Raw genomic sequence first — 5965 nt, forward strand, 5'->3', positions numbered from 1 at the left:
GCTAAAAATAAATGAATAAATTCACACACACACACAAAAACGGGGGGGGGGAGAAGACATAACAACTACAATTCCTTGAAGTTGATATGACAAGCAAACAGAAAGGACATTGTTGGGAGGGAGCGGGGAGAGGGAGGTGGGAGGGCAGTTTCGGTAATGGGCCACAATAATCACCCACATTGTATATCGGCAAAATAAAATTAAGGAAAAAAAAAAAAAAGACACCTCCACTTCTTTAATGCATGAGATTGTTCAAGAGTCCAAGATCTGCAAAGAGATAAAGACAATTTTCCTGTGTACCAAAGCTCTTATATCCTGGTCAAATTGAGAGAAGGAACCTTTAAGTCCTAGCTACTTCATGTAGTGGTGTCCTGTCCTTAATTGGGAAGTTACTGGCCTTTGAGCTGACATTCATCATAGGAGCTGACTTATTTTGTGCCCCTCTTCTCTCACCAGCTTACACATTATTTGCATTGAATTCTCAATTGCAAATACTTCTCACTCCATTGGGATCCTGACTGGAGCTAGAATCCATCTCGGATGACTACTCACAGGCATGGGCAGAGTTGATGAAACCAAAGAGATGTTGGCATATGTCTCTGCTGTGGTCTCAGAACTTCATTACCTCCTTCACCCCTCCCAGGACTGAAAAGGCAGGGTATGCAACCAGTGCTCACAGGCCTGATTATGAGCTGTAGCCAGGGAAGCTGAAGTCATAAAGGGATGCAGTCACTGCCTGGGAAGAAGGACTAAAGACCCCAACCTCTCTCCTGTCTTTCTACCCCCTGCTGGTGCTTCCCACTGACTACTGGCTCTTTTGCCCTCTGTCTTCCAGGTGAGTACAAATTAGTGCTCTTCTTGGAGTGGATCTCTGGAGACAAAACAATCAGCGCACCATTCAACCTGCTGTAGCATGTTTCTTGGCCTATGCTCAACTATAATGAAGATTGACAGTTTCTGGTACCTGAAATAATATATAGTCCTCCATCACTGGGGTCTGTCCTCTGCACAAGGTGGTCCCTGCATACTTGGAGCCTTTTTCCATTTTTATTGGCTTCCTGCCTGACCTAGTCATAAGGAGAGTCTCTCCACACTGCTCCCAATATAGCTGTCCTTCCAGATCTCACCACCATTGCTACCGTCCATGCTGTGTCCCTGCTACTATTTCCATTCCTGCTTCTCTCAAGTTCTACTGGATGCTACTTTGCTGCTAATGCCATCAATTCCACACCTCCTGTCCCTGAGGCTGCGTTGAAGGCCCATTTCCACAATGGAGACTAAAAATGAAGTGCGTAACAAATTCTGCAGTGAGAATATTCCTGGTTCTTAATATTCATTGGAATGTAGTTCTTTGGCTGTGGTTCTCTGTACAACGAAAGCTGCAGGCAAGAAGGAGAAACTAATTCATGGCTCAAAAGCCTGGCAGAAGTGCAGGAATCTGTAATCAACTCTGAAGTGGCCTTTTCATTAACTGTAACGGAAATTAGCATCTTGGAAATATTTTTCATCCCTGTAGCACATTCTTTGAGGGTGAGGCAGATGCTCAGGGCTGCGTCTTTATCCCCTGGGCTCTCTACCATTTTCATTCCCACTGGCTCCCAAAGCGCTCTCACTCTTGACGGCCAGTACCTTATCTTTGGAGAATGTACTATAGGCCTCTTTAGTTGCACAGGTGGAGAACTAAAAGTGCCTTAACCAACAACCGAAGGATGCAAGCATGTAAATACTGCAGCTCCCTCATCCCCATGCTGCCAACTAGAGAGACGATTGAGCCAGTTACCTTCTAGGGGACTTTGCTTGATGCTATCCCCTCATATACTGCTTTCCCTCCCTGATTCCACTTTCTTGAATGGAAGGATCCCTATGGTGGATCCTGAAAACATTTCCTAGTAACTTTCATCGACCGCCAAGCAGACCCTAAGGCAGTAGGTATACCCAGGTTGCCCATGTGGTCTTTTCTTGGTGTCCAGCACTGCAATGAATGCACTTTACAGATCTCAATTTCACAGAAATTGAGTGTAGATGTAACTTGAGCTCAGTTTCCTTAACTTCAAAATGGGCCTCATGCTTGTTAAAATAGAGGCAGAGATGAGATTTTAACTTGGATTTATCCAGATGCATAGTTAAGAGCTAAGTCTTTGGCATTAGATAGCACATGTGATGGGGTTGAAACATGGAAGTAAGGATTACCCTGCGTTCTTATTAGCAGTTCTGCCATCTACTAATTCCGAATAGCCCTGAGCTGCAACTGGCTGTCTAGTTCTTTGTGCTGAGATCATCCCCCCTACAGTCATTAAAAACCTGTAAAAGAAGTTAGATACACCAGGTGAGACTTCCGGCATGTAGGAAAGAAGCATATAGCACATTCTGCTGAAAAGCAGGTGTTTAAAAAGAGTAATACTAATCACCACATATAAAGGATGACTTGCATAATCATGGCTGTGCATAAGTGTTCACTTGGTGAAAATTCATTGAGCTCTATACTTATGATGGGCGCTTTTCTGTATAGACGTTATAATTTACTGTAAGCCAAAAGAAAATGATGGTTGTGTCAATACTCAGAACTGTGGGCAGAACTCCCATCAAATCAATCATTACTGCTAAAATAAAAATGAGATCCAGGGCTCACCGTAATCATAGACGTTAGTGGAGGAGGGGGTAAGATCTCTCTCATATGCCCCTCACACATGCTTTGGACTTAAAGGAGAAAAGAGGGAGATGCAGAAAGCAGAGTCTCAGTCTCTACTCTTCTTGGCCTCTGTCCTTTGCCACTCAGCACAGCCCCCAGTTTCTTCCTTCTGGAGAGGACTATGGCCCCCCAGCTGAGGAGGGGCTATGACAGCCACCAGGTCTGTTGAACCTCCCTCCTCCTGAGTACCCAGTTGCCTGGCTCAGTTCTCAGCTGCTGCATCTGTTGGTAAGGCCATAAATCAGAGGAGGCCTCAGACGGGGTCAGGCCTGGTAAGCTTGCTGATGGGGAGTGGGGTGTTTATATTAGTTTTGGCTCTGGAGCTGAAGGAAGAATGCCAGAATTCAGCTTTTTGATAAACTCAGCACCAATACATCCTGGGTCAGTAATTATGTTTTAATGATCCCTTGGGCAGGACTGGGATGGATCCTCCCCAGGAAGGTGTAGCCACCTGTGCAGGCCTGCCCTGTCTTGGAAGGCTGGGCTGAACAGGGCACTCAAACTAGGACTGGGCATAAGTCTATTGCTAGTGTTGTATTTGAAACCTACACTCTTACATACATACACTGTGATCCCTTCTGTATTGCACCGTGCCATCTTGCTTGTTTCCTTGGGAAGTGCGTCAGTTTGTATTGACAGCTGGGTCCTCCAGTAAGCAATTGTTAACGCAAACGCTTATAGGGCAGGTGGGTGATGCCTGTGTAAGAAAAAGAAGCAGCAGTCAGGGAGAGCCTCAGATCATGATGCAGGTCTGATAAGATCTCAGCAAACCCCAATGGCTTCTCCAGAAATTGCTTATTAGAGCAGTGCCACACTGGGCAGAAACAGCCAGGCCCTAGTACCTCTGCTGTGCACAGCCATTAGCAGGGGATGCCTGGAAAGACCACAGTAACAGCACAAATGTTGTGATGGATCTCAAAAGCACTGCAGCTATGCACAGTCCTACAGCTGAATGGCAAGTTTTTTTCTTGAAAGGGAATTCAAGAAGCACACCTCCATGGCTGCCACATAGAGACTTTCCTACCCTCCTCCTCTGAGAATCTGGGTGATGATCCAGATAATGTGTCCATTTTAACCTGAACATGGTACATAGAAGTAGCCCTCCTGCAATTCTGAAATCCTAGTGGCTGTTATAACTTGAGAAGGCACCTAAACTGCTTACTCAGTAAGTAGTACATTCCCCTTTATAGTTCTAGAAGACAAAGGCTTCTCAAGTTTACTAAATGCATAGTTTCAGACCCTTTCTTTTTTACTGAAACATAATTGACTATGCATATTTGTCAGGTACAGAATTGAATATTAATTCCTGTGTACAATATGTGATCAAATCAGGATAGTATATTCATCATTACAAAATGTAATCATTCTTTTTGACCCTTTACCAATTTTTTGCTAACCCCCTCCCTTCCCTCCTCTAATAACCACAGTTCTGTTCTCTCTTTTTGAAAGTTCAAAGTATTACTGATTGTTGGTTTTTTGTTTGTTTTTTAGCTATGACTTATGAGTGAGGACACGTAGTAGTATTTCTCTTTCTGTGCCTGGCTTATTTCACTTAACATAATTTCTCTAAGTTCATCTATGTTGCTGCAGAATTTCTTTATGGCAGAGCAGTATTCCATTGCATATATACACCACATTTTCTGTATCCAGTCATCTGTCGATGGACATTTAAGTTGGTTCCAACTCTTGGTTGTTGTAAACAGAGCTACAATGAATATGGGAGTACAGGTATCCCTTCAACGTGATGATTTCCATTCCATTGGGTATATACCCAGCAGTGGGATTACTGGACCATATGGCAGTTCTATCTTAATTGTTTGAGGAACCTCCATACTTTTCTCCAGAATGGCTGCACTAATTTACAATCCCACCAACAGTATAGGAGGATTCCTCTCTCTACGCGTCCTTGCCAGCATTTGTTATTCTGTGTCTTTTTGATAATGGCCAGTCTAACTGGGGAGAAATGATACCTCAATGTGGTTTTGATTTGCATTTCCCTGATGCTTATTGATGTTGAGCGTTTCTTCATGTGTCTGATCATTTGTATATCTTCCTCTGGGAAATGCCTATTTCATCTACTTTGCCCATTTTTAAACTGGGTTACTTATCATTGTTTTTACTGTTAAGAAGTTTGAGTTCCTTGTGTATTCTGGATATTCAGCCCTTGTTGGGTGCCTATGCAAATATCTTCTCCCATTCTGTAGGCTGTCTTTTCACTCTGTTAACTGTTTCTTTTGCTGTGCAGAAGTTTTTAGTTTAATATAATCCCATTTGTTTATGAGTAAGACCCCAAAAGCACAGGCAACAAAAGAATGAACTTTGCCCAGTCCTACATCCTGAGTGTTTTCCTTATGTTTTCTTCTAGGAGTTTTATAGTTTCAGGTCTTATATTTAAGTCTTTAATCCATTATGACTTGATTTTGGTGTATGGTAAGATGTATGGGTCTAGTTTCATTCTCCTACATGTGTATATCCAGTTTTTCCCAGTACCATTGATTGAAGAGGCTGTCTTTTCCCCAACGTATGTTCTTGGTGCCTTTCAAGGTCAGTTGGCTGTTAAGTATGTGGATTGACTTCAGGGTTTTCTATTCTGTTCCATTGGTCCATGTATCTGTTATTGTGTCAGTACCATGCTGTTTTGGTTACTATTGCTTTATAGTATAATTTGAAGTCAGGTAGTATAATGACTCTGGCTTTTTTTTTTCCCTCATGATTGTTTTGGCTATCCAGGGTCGTTTGTTCCATATGAGTGCTAGCATTGCTTTTTCTATTAATGTGAAGAATTTAATTGATATTTTGATGGGGATTGAATTGAATCTGTAGATCACTTTGGGTAGTATGGACATTTTCTCAGTGCTAATTCTTATGACCCTCCTTGTGTCAATGCAGTTGAGTGGATGTCAGTGGCAGTGGGGCTCCTCATGATCAGGATCTGCTGAAGGCAATTGGCACTCTGCCATTGCCACTGGCAGGAACAGCGACTCTGGTCACCTAGCGCAGCTGTGCCCTTATCCTTTTCTGTTTTTTTTTTTTTTTTTTGTCCTTTTTGAGACCAGCCGGACCATGCTCAGCCAGTGAGTGCACCAGCCATCCCTATATAGGATCCAAACCCGCGGCAGGAGTGCTGCTGCGCTCCCAGTGCCGCACTCTCCCGAGCATGCCACGGGCTCGGCCCCCTTTCTGTTTTTATCTATATTTTTGACAAAGACCCAAAAACAGGTGCAAGTAGTTTATTTGGGAGGTGATCCCAGAAAACAAAAGAGGGGGACAGAAAGG

This window comes from Galeopterus variegatus, unplaced genomic scaffold, assembly GCF_000696425.1.
Source record: "Galeopterus variegatus unplaced genomic scaffold, G_variegatus-3.0.2 Scaffold1471, whole genome shotgun sequence".
Lineage (NCBI taxonomy): Eukaryota > Metazoa > Chordata > Mammalia > Dermoptera > Cynocephalidae > Galeopterus > Galeopterus variegatus.